Source organism: Sarcophilus harrisii, chromosome 6 (assembly GCF_902635505.1).
Source record: "Sarcophilus harrisii chromosome 6, mSarHar1.11, whole genome shotgun sequence".
Classification (NCBI taxonomy): domain Eukaryota; kingdom Metazoa; phylum Chordata; class Mammalia; order Dasyuromorphia; family Dasyuridae; genus Sarcophilus; species Sarcophilus harrisii.
This window is the reverse complement of record NC_045431.1, coordinates 109838041-109854538: the sequence shown is the minus strand read 5'-3', so window position 1 is coordinate 109854538 and position 16498 is coordinate 109838041.

Genomic DNA, 16498 nt, shown 5'->3' with positions numbered 1-16498 from the left:
TGCTACTGATTTGAGTGTGCTTTCCCTTATTTCTAGATGTACCCTTTAGTGGAAAATATAATTATCATTTTTTACTTAAATTCCAATTACTTTCAGAACCCCATGGATTTTTATAATGTCTCATTTTTTAGCTTTATTTATCTAACCACATATATTGCTTTCTACAACCAAATGCAGGGAAAATTCAAAAATTCATTAAGTTATTTAAAATGTGTGTGAATAAATATACTAGCTGGTTGGAACTTTATTTTAGTTGAAAGGAAATGCTTTATCTTCATGAAAGCATTACAGTAATTCCCGCTTGCCTATTATAATGCTACAAGAAACTAAGCTTCTTAATAAGTGCCTTTGTTTTTTTTTTTTTTTTTTTTAAAGACCATCTTTAGGACCTAAGAGTGATCTGAAATTATTTCATTTAAATATTAAGTGTATTGCTTGCATATTGTGTGGGCAAATCTAAAATTGTTCCAAAAGCCAAATCATCAGGAGGAACAACCCTCCAAATGTTTAAAAAAATACTCAGACATCATACCATTAAAAAAAATTAATGGTGTATATGAAGACTTTATTGCAATTATCATCGAAACCAGTTTGATAGGATTACCAAAGAAGAAAACTTTTAGCATAAGTTTTGTAGTTTCCTAGAATTTTTATCATTTAAAAGAGTGATTGAGACAGAAAGATAAAGTCGGCATGGGAAGGGGGGCAGAGAGAAGAATAGACATAGGAAAGAGTCAAAGAGAGACAAAGTAAAACATAAAGGAAATTTTTTTTTAAAGTTTGCAAACATTTTTGTGCTGATCCAAGATAATCTTTACAAATGGAATGATTGAAATAGCTTTACTTCTTAAATCCCCATGGCAGCTTATCAATAGTTGTTAACACTTGTCTAATTGATATGGGAACAAGAGAACTTTTAAAACTAGAAATTAACACCATTAATAGACCTTTTTAAAAATTATTCTTGTTTTGGAGGTCTAGATGGCCTTCCCTATAAATGGATACTAGGGTCTTCAAGAGATATCAGATTGGTGAAAATATCTTTGAGGCTTTTTTCTTCCTTAGGACAGTTGTTTGTAAGTCTTCCAAACAGAATTTCACTTGTTCTTTTAGTATATAACTTTAATTTCAGAATACAATGTAAATGCCATTGGGAGAAGAAATATTTTAATATTTTGGGAGGTTGCCTGGGAGAAAATAGGAGATCAGCCTTTGATTTTTTGTCACAGAAATAATTTTTTAAAATAAAATTTTAGCATAAAATTCAGGAAAGCATTTAATAAAGTGCTAAGCACTAATACATTCTTAATAAATCCATGTACCCATACCTTTTGCCTAGAAAGGAATTTCCTTTGGAAGGGCATTTTAAAAATATTATCCTTGTTGCAAAAGAAAAAGGAAGAATAATCTTTAATGTGTGTGAGTGTGGATATGTGTATAATTTTTTTTCCACCAGGAAAAAATTTATTTTTAGGAAATTTAATTTTAGAGAAAAATTTATGCAATGTTCCAAAGACAAAAATGTATCAGTAGGTTTCATTTTTACTATGTAATAAACCTTTAAATGATGTTTAAATAGGAAGTTCTATCAAAACATTAATTCTACATTTATGTTTTATATACCTCTGAACTAAAGTTTCTTCATCTAAAAAATGTAGGTAATTGTTATTTATCCTACAACAATCTACCAAACACACATGAGAGAATATATAACTAGAACAATTATATTTGTTTCATTTTATTTGAAAATGTTTAAGTATTTAAACAATATTCATTTATGCTCTCCACTCCTTCCCCCTCCTTGACCCCTTTTCTCTTTCTCTCCATCTCCTTCTCCCTCTTTCTTTCCCCTTATCTTTCCTTCTCTCCTCTTCTTATTCCTCTCTTTATCTACCTATTTCATTTTCTCTCTGCTTTCCCCTCTCCTCTCCATCTTTTTCTCCATCTCCCTTTTCCCTTCTTCCTCTCTTTCTCTTCCTGTCCCTCCCTTTTCCCTCCTTTTCTTCCTTTCTTTTTTCCCTCATTTGATTTGGTGGAAAGAACTCAATGTTGAAGTCAAAAGATTTAGGTTCTTCTCTTATTTCATTGCTTCTATCAGGCTTATGACTGGTAAAACTCCACTTTTCTGATCATCACTTTCCTCACTTGCAAAATGAGGTGATCATATTTGAGCTACCTAAATCATAGCATTGTAGGAATAAAGTGTTTTCTAAAGAGTTAATTTACTATAGAAATATGAGCTATTTTCTATTATTGTTACATTATGGCTATTGAGGCCAGGAGTATCCTTTTGAATCTTTATGAAGCACATAAATTGAGTTGGTCTGAGAATGTATCAACTTTTGTTTGCAATTCATTCTGTTCCTTGTAGACCAATCAATCAATAAGCATTTACTAACTGACTACATCTCACCAAGTCTGTGTAGTGCTGTGACATAAGATTGTGTTACCTCTGGGAAAGTCACATAAAGAGTCAATCTTCTAGGTAACTGCCTAAGACAGACAAAAAGATGATTTGCATTGATAAAGGGAGTTCCCTAAAGTGATGAATTCACAGGTCTATGCTATTTTTCCTCTTTTCTCTGGGAATTCTATCTACACTTAATACAATTTCTGGCCCAGAGACATTTAGTATCCCTAATGCTATGTATTAGGCACCATTACTAGATCCATTAAAAAGATAATCTGGGGAATTAAGCAAAGTAATCTGTTTCTGCATTTATAAAATGAAGTTGTTGAACTAAATGTAGTCTAAATCTACAATCTTATTATCTCTAAGGTATCTTTAACCTTTAATCTAATGATCCTCAAGGAAAAAAATAGTCTTTTCTCTTACACCTAAGTATATACAATTGTTTAAGAATTTTTTCCATAAATTTACTTTTCCAAAATAAAGATATTAGATGTATATCATCTGAAGTTATTTATCAAAGTATTGCCTATTTCTATAGGCCTCTATAAGGGCATGATGAATGAATGATATTCCACTGGCCTTAAGGTTTCCTGGGAGTAACAGAGGTATAGTTCATCACTAATCTCCCAATGGGAACACTATTCCTGATAATCACAATAGCTTCTTTCTTCACAAGATAAACATGAATTTTTAAAATGACAAAATTGGAATTCCTGACAATGGAAAGGTAGGACTATGTTTTAAAATTATTTATATCTGTGATTGCTAGGAAAATGGATATTTTAGAACTTATTATATATTCTCTCATTTATATTTGGTGGTTTGTATACATAGAACATAAATGTGGGTTCAAATATTCTGATTTTAATGTGTTAATATATTAAACAATAAATATATGAACATGTGTTGTTTTCTTAAGTCAATATATGAACCATAGAAATTCTTATCTAAGGTTTAATGAAACCCATCTATATTTGAGTTTTATGCCACTGGTTTAAAGAAAACAAATATAAGGCCAAGTCTCATGTGGGGCACTTGTCCAGATAGCTGATTTCAACAGATATTGGGCAAGATAGTATTGATAAATCCAGGTCTATGTTTCCGGCTGGAAAACAAGCCAACAAATAAGCAAAAACATTTAAAACATAACCTTTGTTAATGATAATTCCAATAACAGCAAGTCTATATATGAAAAATAGAAAATTATTATTTAAATGCCATGTGAATTACTTAGACTGAGAGATTAAATATCTCATTTAAAATAAATCCTCTTCCTAATCTCATCTCAACATCTATGTTTTTATATTAACAGTCAGTAGGAAGGAACTAGGGTTACATACTAAATGAGCATAAATAGCAACATTAAAAAGTAAAAGGTAACTCAAAATTATTTGGGCTTCATGTTTCCACATCAAGAATACATGACAGTCTATAAATTCATATGCAAAAATGCAAATTTATATGTGAAAAAATGTTTTACTTTTTAAGTTTAGAATAAAATTAATAAACATATTTAAAAAAAACCTTTAAAAAACAACTTGATTTTGCTTTGAAAACAAGAAATGATTGTTTCTTGGAGACCATTATAATCTACTATATGACTATCAAGATTTTAAAATATTAAGTGTTCAATTAATATATTTAAATCAATATTTTAGTATACAAAAAAATAAACACCAGTGTAGATTTTTTTTCTATTAGAATATATGATAGATAGAGACAAAATGGTAAAGAGTAGACAGGTCTTTAAGCTCTTTCTTACATCAATACAAGATCAACCCTCTGAACAGGTTTTGGAGTGACCAAATCCACAAACATTTGGAGTATAACAAATTTCCAACAGAATATATTTTGGAAGAACTACAGGAAACATTTGTAGTAATTAAACATTGAGGGGGAGGTGGGCTTTGCAGGCCAGCACAGGCCCAGCACAGACCCAGCACAGCTCAATTTGGGGCAGGGAGACAAGTTGGAGAGGCCCGCACTTATTGGGGAAATCTACTAGGGGGCTCATTGCCAAAAAACAGCATTGCTTGCTACCTTGTCTCAGTTCAGAAGCCAGTGGATCAGCAGATTAACTGTGAGACCCCTCCCCAACCCCCAACAAAACAGAAGGCAAATAATGAGCCCCTGAACCCAAGCATAATGGGGGACTTGGCCAAACTCACCCAGTACAGGAAGGAAGCCAGCAGCACTAGTCCCAGAGCAGCATGAAGTTGCTGTGCCCTATAGATGAAGCTTGGGACAATCTCCCCTTTGCCCTAAAAGTAGACCTCAACATTTAAAAATGAGCATAAAGCAAAAAGAGCTCTGAGCCCAAACAGCATTTATGAAGACAGAGAATAATAGATATCAAACCCTGAGGACACTAAAGGCAATATATCTCCAGAAGAAGCCTCAATGAATAATATAAATTGGTCTTCATCTCATAAGGTTCTCTTGGAAAAATTCAAAATGAATCTTAAAAGAGAGTTAGAAGGAAAATGGGGAAAGGAAATGAGGGATCTGGAAAAAGAAACACAAAAATTGTCTGAAGAAAATCATTCCTTAGAGAATAGTTTTGATGAAATGGAAAAAGAAAACAACTCCTTGTAAAACAGAATTTCAGAAATGGAAAAAAAATCCAATGAATGAAATAATTCATTTTAAAGTTCAATTGGCCAAATGCAAAAAGAGATAAAAATATCTAACAGAAGGAAATAAGTCACTAAAAATCAGAATTGAACAAATGGAAGCAAATGACTCAATGAGATATCAAGAATCAATCAAACAAAACCCCCAAAAAAGAAAGAAAGAAAGAAAATGTAAAATATATCATCAAAAAAACCTGACTTAGAAAAAAGATTGAGGAGAGACAATCTAAGAATCATTGGATGTGTTGAAAACCACAATGAAAAAAAGAGCCTATACAACATCTTTCAACAAATCATCATGGAAAACTGCCCTGATGTCCTATAACCAGAGAGTAAAATAGTCATTAAAAGAATTCACTTATAGCCTCTTGAAAAAGACTAAAAAATGAAATGTCCCAGGAATATTGTAGCTAAATTCCAGAATTATCAGATCAAGGAAAAATTACTGCAAATGGACAGAGAGAAAGAAATCAATTATTGAGGAGTCATAATCAGGATTACTTAAGATTTAGCAGCTTCCACTTTAAAGGAGCAAAGGGCCTGAAAGAACTTGTAATGCAGACAAGAATCAACTTCAATAAAATTAAATATTATCTTTCAGGGGAAAAGTTGGAGATTCAATAAAATTGGAGATTTTCATTTTTTTTTTTTTACTAAAAGAGCAGCCCTGAAAAGAAAATTTGATCTTCAAATACAAAACTCAACAAAAGCAGAAAAAAATAAAAAGGAAAGGAAAAAAAACCCTATATTTTTACTATTATAGCTTTTTATTTACAAGATATATACATGGGTAATTTTTCAGCATTGACCCTTGCAAAACCTTCTGTTCCAACTTTTCCCCTTCTACCCCCCACCTCCTCCCCTAGATGTCAGGTAGACCAATACATGTTAAATATGTTAAAGTATTTGTTAAACACAATATATGTATAAATATCCATGCAGTTATTTTTCTGCACAAAAAAATCAGATTTAGAAATAAGGTAAAAATAACCTCAGAAGGAAAACAAAAATACAAATGGACAAAAACAGAAAAAATAGAAATGTTTTGTTGGAGTTCACACTATTTCCCATTGTTCTTTCACTGGGGGTAGCTGGTTATCTTCATTATTGAACAATTGGAACTGATTTAGTTCATCTTATTGTTTAAGAGAGCCACATCCATCAGAATTGATCACCATATAGTATTGCTGTTGAAGTATATAATGATCTCCTGGTTCTTCTCATTTCACTCAGCATCAGTTCATGTAAGTCTCTCCAGGCCTTTCTTAAATATCCTGCTGGTTATTTCTTACAGAACAATAATATTCCATAACATTCATATACCACAATTATTCAGCCATTCTCCAATTGATGGACATCCATCCAATTTCCAGTTTCTAGCCACTACAAAAAGGGCTGCTACAAACATTTTTTGCACATACAGGTCCCTTTCCCTTTGTTAAGATCGCTTTGGGATATAAGCCCAGTAATAACACTGATGGATCAAAGGGTATGTACAGCTCGATAACTTATTGAGTATAGTTCCAAATTGCTCTGCAGAATGACTGGATACATTCACAATTCCATCAACAATGTATCAGTGTCCCAATTTTCCCACATCCCCTCCAACATTCAGCATCATCTTTTCCTGTCAAGATAGCCAATCTGAGAGATGTGTAGTGGTATCTCAGAAGTGTCTTAATTTGCATGTCTCTAATCAACAATGATTTGAAGCATGGTTTCAAATGACTAGAAATAGTTTCTTCATCTGAAAATTGTCTGTTCATATCCTTTGACCATTTATCAATTGGAGAATGATTTCTTTTTATAAATTAGAGTCATTTCTCTATATATTTTGGAAATGAGGCCTTTATCAGAACCCTTAACTGTAAAAATGTTTTCCCAGATTATTGCTTCCCTTCTAATCTTGTCAGCATTAATTTTGTTTGTATAAAATCTTTTTAATTTGATATGACCAAAATTTTCTATTTTGTGATCAATAATGATTTCTAGTTCTTCTTTGGTCACAAATACCTTCCTCCTCGACAGGTCTGAGAGGTAAACTATCCTATGTTGTTCTAATTTATTTATAATCTCATTCTTTATGCCTATATCATGAACCTGTTTTGACCTTATCTTGGTGTATGGTATTAAGTGTGGATCAATGCCTAGTTTCTGTCATACTAATTTCCAATTTTCCCAACAGTTTTTGTCAAATGGTGAATTCCTATCCCTCTCTCTGGGTTTGTCAAACACTAGAGTATTAAAGTTATTGACTATTCTGTCCTGTGAACCTAACCTATTCCACTGATCAACTAATCAATTTCTTAGTCAATACCAAATGCTTTTGGTGACTGCCGCTTTATAATATAGTTTTAAATCAGGTACAGCTAGGACACCTTCATTTGATTTTTTTTTTTTTTCATTAGTTCCCTTGAAAATCTTGACCTTTTGTTCTTCCAGTTGAATTTTGTTGTTATCTTTTCTAGGTCATTCAAATAGTTTTTTGGGAGTCTGATTGGTATAGCACTAAACAAATAGATTAGTTTAGGTAGTATTGTCATTTTTATTATGTTTGTTTGACCTATCCAAGAGCACTTAATATTTTTCCAATTGGTTAGATCTGACTTTATTTGTGTGGAAAGTGTTTTATAGTTTTACTCATATAATTCCTGACTTTCCCTTAGCAGATAGATTCCCAAATATTTTATATTATAGGTAGTTACTTTAAATTGAATTTCTCTTTGTATCTCTAGCTGTTGGATTTTGTTAGTGATATATAAGAATGCTGATGATTTATGCAGATTTATTTTGTATCCTGCAACTTTGCTAAAGGTGTGGATCATTTCTAATAGCTTTTTAGTAGAATCTCTGGGGTTCTCTAAGTATACCATCATATCATCAGCAAAGAGTGATAATTTGGTTTCCTCATTACCTACTCTAATTACTTTAATCTCTTTTTTAACTCTTATTATCGAAGCTAGCATTTCTAATACAATATTGAATAATAATGATGATAGTGGGCAACTTGCTTCACTCCTGATCTTATTGGGAATGGTTCCAGTTTATCACCATTACATATGATGTTTACTAAGGGTTTTAAATAAATATTACTGACTATTTTAAGGAAAAATCCAGTTATTCCTATACTCTCAAGTGTTTTTAATAGGAATGGATGCTGAATTTTATTAAATGCTTTTTCTGCATCTATTGAGATGATCATATGATTTTAATTTAGTTATTGATATAGTCAATTATGCTAATAGGTTTCCTAATATTGAACTAGCTCTGCATTCCTGGTGTAAATCCTACTTGGTCATGGTATATGTTGTTTAAATGTTTACATCCCCAAATGGGAAGATGATATATTTAACTTTTGAGGTATGTGTCTTTGTTAGGGGTATACTTACAGGGTATACATATATTTTGACTTTACTATGATGATATAAAAATAAAATTATGAGTAGTAAAGGGATTGTATTGGAAAAAGAGGGAAGGGGAGTAAAATGGGATAAATTATATCTCATGAAGATGCAAAACAAGACCTAATACAGTTGAGGGAAAGAAGGCAAGTGGATAAGCATTGTGTGAACTTTAATCTCACTGAAATTGACTCAAAGAGAGGATATCAGATATATTTACTTTAATCTAGATACTTTCTCATCATATAGGTAAGTAGGAGAAAGGGGAAGGTAAATGGAAGGTAAAAGAAGGAGAACAGAAGTAGAAGGGGAAAGGCATAAGAAAGAGGGTGGGGCCATAAAAGTGAAGGCAGATTGAAGGAGGTGGTGGTAGGAAGCCAAACAGTGATGAGGAGGGAAAGGAGGAAATAGAAAAATATAACTTGGGGAAAATAAGATGGTGGGAAATAGAGAGTTAGTAATTTTATCTGTGAATGTTAATGGGGATGAAGTTTTCCATAAAATGGAAGTGGGTAGCAGACTGGATTAAAGAATCCTACAATTCTTGTTTACAAGAACCACATTTAAATTAGAGTAATACATACTGAATAAAGGTAAAAAACTAGATTAGAATCTATAATGCTTCACCTGAAGTGAAAAAAGTAGAGGTAGATCTCAGATCAAGCAAAAGCAAAAATTGATCTAATCAAGAGTTAAGGAAGGAAATTACATGTTGCTAAAGGGTACAATAGATAATGAAGTAATATCATTACTTCAGCAAATGATATAGCATCCAAGTTCCTAGAGGAGAAATTAAGAGAGCTGCAAGAAGAAATATATAGCAAAACTATACTAGTGGAGGATAACATTCTTGCTCTGTCAGAACTAGACAAATTGAACCAAAAATGAATAAGAAAGAAATTAAAGAGGCAAATGGAATTTCAGAAAAGAATGGCATGATAAATCTCTGGAGAAAATTGAATGGAAACATTTTTTTCTTGGAGTTACATGGAAGCTACACAAAGATTGACCATGTATTAGGGTATAAAAACTTCAAAATTAAATGCAGAAAGAAAGAAATAGTAAATGCATCTTTTTCAGATCATGATGGAATAAAAACAAAATGTAATAAAGGGCTATGGTAAAATAGTAATCTAAAACGAAAGAATGAGTGGGTGAAACAACAAATGAGAGACAGAATCAATAATTTCATCCAAGAGAATGACAATTCTGAGAAAACATAGCAAAATTTATGGGATGCAGCCAAAGCAGTTCTTAAGGGAAGTTTTATATTTCTAGATGCTTACTTGTGTAAAGAATTGAGCACGTAGCTAAAAAGCTAGAAAAAGAATAAATTAAAAATCTTCAATTAAATAACAAATTTAAAATTCTGAAAATATAAAAGGAGAACAATAAAATTGAAATTAAGAAAACTATTGAGTTAATAAAAATAAGGGTTGGTTTTATGAAAAAAACCCAACAAAATAAATCTTTGGTTAATTTGATTAGAAAAAGAAAAGAAGAAAATCAAATTGTTAGTATCAAAAATGCAAAGGGTGAACTTTCCACCCTTGAAGTGGAAACTAGAGCAATAATAGGAACTATTTTGCTCAATTTTATGCCAATAAATCTTATAATCTAAGTGAAATGGATGAATACTTACCAAAAATACATTTCTGGATACATATTGCTCAGAATGACAGAGGAAGAAATATATTATAAGCATTTGAACAAACTATTAATCGAGAAAAAATCTCCAGAGCCAGATGGATTTACATGTGTATTTTACCAAACATTTAAAGAACAATTAATTCCAATATTATGCAAACTATTTGGAAAAACAGAGAAACAGGAGATGACATAGATATAGTACTGATACCTAAAGCGGTTACAGTCAAAACAGAGAAAGAAAATTATAGTTAAATTTACCTAATGAATTAATAATGCAAAAATCTTAAATAAAATATTAACAAAGAGATTACATCAGGTTATCACCAGGATAATAAACCATGATCAAGTAGGATTTATACTAGGAATGCATGGCTAGTTCAATATTAGAAAAAACTATTAGTATAGTTGACTATAGTAATAACCAAACTAACAGAAATCATATAATTATCTCAAAAGATTCAGAGAAAGCATTTAACAAAATCCCACACCCATTCCTATTAAAAAGACTAGAGAGTTTCAGAATAAAGGCATTTTCCTTAAAATGATCAGTAGCATGTTTTGAAAACCATCAGCAAACATCATATGTAATGGGAATAAATGAGAACCATTCCCAATAAGATCAAGGATGAAATAAGGCTGTCTACTATCACTACTATTACTCAATGCTAAATTAGAAATATTAGCTTTAGGTATGAGAAGAAAAAGAAAGTTTAAAAATTAGAATAGGTAATGAGGAAACCAAATTATAACAATTTAGCATATAATATGATGCTATACTTAGATAATCTAGATAATCGTAAAACTACTACAAACAATTTGCTTTAGTAAAGTTGCACAATACAAAATAAATCCACACAAATTATCAGCATTTCTATATGTTAGCAACAAAGTCCAATAGCAAATGATACAAAGAGAAATTCCATTTAAAAGTAGTGTAGATAATATAAAATATTTGGGAGTCTCTCTGCCAAAGCACAAAACACTTTCCACACAAATAAAATCAGATCTAATCAATTGGAAGACTATCAAGTGCTCATGGGTAGACCAAGCTAATATAATAAAAATGACAACTATACCTAAGTTAATCTACTTATTCAGTGCCATACTAATGAAACTCCCAAAAAATTATTTTAAAGAGCTAGAAAAATAATAATAAAGTTTATCTGGAAAAATAAAAGGTCAAGAATTTCAAGGGAATTAATGAAAAATACAAATAAAGGGCTAGTTGTACTATAAAACTGTATTTTAAAGAAGTGGTCATTAAAAAGTTTTGTTACTGGGTAAGATATAGAGTAGTCAAACAGTGGAATATATTAGGTTCACAAGATACAATAGTCATTGACTATAGTAATCTAATGTTTGATAAACCCAAAGACCCCAGCGACCCCTATCCCATTTCTGGGATAAAATTTCAGTATTAGACAAAAATTGCTGAGAAAATTAGAAATTAATATTTCAGCATCTAAGCACTGACCACATCTTACACCCTATACCAAGATAAGGTTGAAATGGGTACATGAAGTAGACATAAAGAATGATCAAGAGAACATTATATAGAACAACAAAATTATATGATGATCAATTCTGATGGACCCATGGTTCTTTTCAACAGAGAGGTGAGTCAGGTCACTTCCAATAGTCTTGTGATGAAGAGAACCATCTGCAATTCAGAGAGGACTCTCGAGACTGAGTGTGGATTTTTCCTTTTTTGTTGTTGTTTGTTTACATTTGTTTTTTCTTTCTCATTCTTTTTCCTTTTTGATCTGACTTTTCCTGTGCATCATGATAATAGTGGAAATATGTATAGAAATATGATTAACATAAATAGGATTTCTTGCTGTCTAGAGGAGAGGTTGGGTGAAAGGGAGGGAGAAAAATATTTGAAACACAAGTTTTTGCAAAAATGAATGTTTAAATCTAACTGCATATGTTTTAAAATATAAAGCTTTAAAGAAATAGAGGATAAGGGAAGGAAGGAGAGAGTTCAGTGGAAGGGAAGGAAGGAGAGGGAGAAAGCAAAGACAAAGGGGAGAGAAATTTCCACAAAACAGACTTCCTTAATGAATTTTTGCCCTAGTAAATTTCTTGTTTTTCCACAAAAAAAAAAAAAAAAGAGAGAGAGAGAGGATATATGTATTTGTGTATACTTGAGATATGTGTTTATGTAATACCAGGGAAGAATAAAGGCAAAGAGAAAGAAGTAGCTCTGTACATACACATACACACATACATATACATACACACCCATACATTTACATACATGATGAACTGTCACTTTGTTTTTTCTTGATCTTGAGCAAATAAGTATCTGAAGAAAGCATTATCTAAACATTGGCTTTGGAAGCTATAAATAATCTAGGAGATAGCTGAGTTAGACATTACAATATAAGTAATGGTATTTTACACAGAGAAAGTGACCAATGGCAGAGAACATCCTTTTTTTGTCAATATTTACATATTTATCTCCTTTTCTTCCCTCAAACAATTTTTACTCTGGCTCAGATTCTTTTTAGTAATCCCTTGGACTATTTTAGTAGCCTGTTAATTGGTTTCCCTGCCCTCAGTCTCTTCCCACTCTAATTCATCCTCCATACAGCTGTCAAATTGAAATTCATAAAATATAGATTTGATTTTATGATTTCCCTTCAGAAAAACTCTGTGACTAGGCCCTATTGCTCACACGAAAAAAATACAAAATTTTCAGTCTCTCATTTAAACCCTTTAACTGCTTATCTCCCATCTACTAGTGTTACTCTCTTTCATGGATTCTTTGTTTTAATCAAATTAGATAGCTGTCTGATTCTGATATACAATATTTCATCTTCTGCTTCCATTAATTTGTTCAGTCTTTCTCTATCATAGGCAGTCAGCGAGGGAAGTCCAAGTGAGCCAGCACATCCTAGGGGACCACCTTCATTAAACCTTTCCTTTTCACATTTATGTTACTCACATTTGAAATTCAGCAAGATAGAGATAGAAATATATTCCTGCAATCCCTTCTACAGGGGAAGCTAAGGCTATTGAATCTGTTGATCTTCTGTGTTCTAAGCTGCAGTGGGCTAAAGTGATCTGGCATTCACATAAAATTCATCAATACAGTAAGCTCTTGGAATCAAAGAGTACCAGAATGGGGAAGGCAAGACAGGGTGGGAAAGGGCAAAGAAGAAAAGGGAATCATTTCATTTTTCTGACATGTCAATACTGAGGAATTATTTTTGAAAGAGTATAATCATTTATTTAATTAAAGCAAATATTTTTGGAGGAATAGAAAATAATGTTCTATAAGATCAGACAAACCTATTAGCCCTACATATGTGTGTGCATGTTTACAAAATCACACACACACACACGCACACACACACACACATATATATACAAAATAGTATATATATATATATATATATATATATATATATATATATATGCAAAATATATATGTAACAAGTTAAGAGTATAGGCACATTATATTTTAAAGTAAGAATGAGTGTAAAATTACTTCGTGTACTTTTTGTGGAAAGTTCTATGGAATCACCAGCATCATTCAAGGCTCATATCAAGTAAAACCTCTTAGAGAAGACCTTTCTTGATTTTTCCATTCCCCATATCAATATCACATAATATATATTTTGTATGTACTTAGTTTTGTGCTGAAACTATTTCTACATAACATCTATATTATTGTTGCTGTTGTAATAAAAAAAAGATTCAGGAGAGGGGCACATTTGGGGGACATAGCAACCTCAACTCTATAATATGAGAGGTAAATTAGGGAAAAAGTTAAAAAAGGATAGAAAAAAAATAGGGACTAGCTTCTATCCCTACGTCCTTTGGTCCCCTGGAGCCTGAATCCTAAATCTAATTCAACTGAAGAAAAAAAAATCAACCAACACAGTTGAATTCAAAGAGAATAACAATAAAAATAAGAGCAAGTCACTTGACCAAATTATTCACCTTTTACTAAGTTGCTTTAACATTTTGTAGTCTCAGTCTTGAAAGTGGTGGCACAGGCTTTGATGAAAATCATCACTCCCATTATTTATAGATTTAAATGATTTCTTTTCCAAATGCTTAACTCTTTCAGAAAAGACACAAAATAGTGAGATTAAAGGTTTCTGGAGCAGATGGTCTTTGGCTAAGAGAAAATTGGACCCCAGCACAGTTTTTGGAATTTATTCTAGATTCAAATAGTCTTTAGTATGCGCAAATCATTAAAGCACTAGTCTGTGCCTGAGGAATGTAAGGCTTCCTTCAATATTTTATAGGAAGGATTTTGATCTATGATTTATCAGTCAACTGACAGCACTAAGGGCAGAATCTTTTTTTTTTCCATTCAGAATCAATTATTCTTCCGGTAGATAGATTTTATTTCTATCCTCATTCCTCCCATTGAAAAAGTCCGCACTGGGATATGCCTGTCAAATTGAGTGACCAGCCACATAAGTGGTAGGAAAAGCAGGTTTTCTTTAAGCTGTGAAAAGTATTGCAGTGCAGCAAGAGGAGCCAGTTCTGGTATTTGTTAGGATTTGTAGATTCATAGGAATGCTGGAACCAGGTAGAAGCGCTGATTCCAATGGTCTTGATTTGAAGGTCAGCATCAGGGTCTTCTTCCTTATTATAATTATAATTATTACTATATATTATTACCATATTTTTATTATTATCATTATTATTATTATGGTCAACTTGGACATAGTTTAAGGAATTTAATGGAGTAGTCTGATTTTATTTTGCTCTAAACTCCCCTAATCTTGAAAGCATTTTATTTAGGTTTCTAGACAGATTTCCACCCAACATTTCAAGATTTATTACAAGTCATCCTGGTCAGTATATTTTTCTTTTTACACCTATGTCTGCCTCAATTTAAAGTAGACTTTTCATTCAGTTTGCTCTGACTTGAAGAGCAAATATTATGAGGGAAAAAGCAATATCTAAGTTTCAAGTTCTATAATAAGACATAGCATGCTACTATTTATTTTGGCAAACAAACCTGGCTAAGAATGTGCTGGTAGAAGAATAAAGCTTGGTGACTGCCACAATGACTCAAGTGAATATCAAATATCTTGAGAAAAGATTTATAAAGTAAGTGCACTTTTTTTAAAGAACTCAATGCCTTTCACTCATGTTTTATTCTTCCTAACCTGCTTTCCTGAAAAGAAAGAAGGATTTCACTGAGATCTTAGTTTAACAGTAAACTGGGATTAATGCCAGAGTTTTGTCTAGTGCAATTCCAAGATTATTGCAAGTGGTAGTCTTTATTGTGGTTGGTATCCTGTATGGAAAAGCAGATTAATTTGTGAATCCTTGGTACATGTCAAGAAGGAAAATATACCTTACTAACCCCAGCAACAGCAAATGGAATCTTGATTTATAATTATTAAAAAAAGTGAGAATGTCTCTCTCTGGCTACAATAAAGCAAATTATTTGCAGAATTATTTCCACTTCAACTTTCTTGGATTGGTTTGCTTTTCTCTTTTGGAGATCTTTGAGTCGACATGGAATTTTTTAGTTTTATTGATGATCCCATGGTTTAAATTACTATCCATATTTTGATAATTTTATTGTTGTTGCTTATTGGGATATAAGTTCCTTGGTGATATGGATGGAGTCTTTTTGTTTTTTAGGTAGATCACTCTTGTACCAACATCACGAGTAAATTACTTTTGTCTCATTTTCTTTTTCTTGGCACTCGAGATGATTGTCTCTAACATGTTGCCTCTAATTCAACATGTTAAATACTAAACCCACAACATTAAGTTCAAAGACTGTCTCTCCCATCAGATACTCTTGTAGTTTTCCCAAGCTGAAACTTTTGCATTATCTTTTTTTTTTTCTATAAGTCAGCTAAATGGATAAGTGGATAGAGATGAAGTTGGACTCAAAAAGGCCTAAGTTCAAATCCGGTCTCAGGTGCTGACTAGCTGTGAGAACCCGGACAAGACATTTTACCTTTATCTTCCTCAGTTACCTCATCTATAAAATGGAGATAATAATAGAACCTGCTTCCCAGGATTCTTGTGAACATAACTTGAAATAATATTTCTAAAGCATTTTGCAGACTTTAAAATGTGATATAATTGCAAATTATCATTATTATTTTTATCTTCCATCTCTCAAATTCTTGTCCCTATTCATCTGTTAAATTCTAAATAGTTTATTCCACAATATCTATCTCACTTTCCTTTCCCACTCCCAACATTCCAGTTCAGATTTCTTATTACTTCTCAGGGAATCTATTACAATTTCTCCTATGATGTCTTTCTATTTATTCTTTCTCCTTTCTGATATCTTTTTCACAAAAGATGTCTTTCAGTTTATCTTCCTAATGTATACATCTAAGTCATTTCTTTGTCACTAAATATTCAGGAATGGTTCATTGCATTAAGCTTATAATTCACTCATA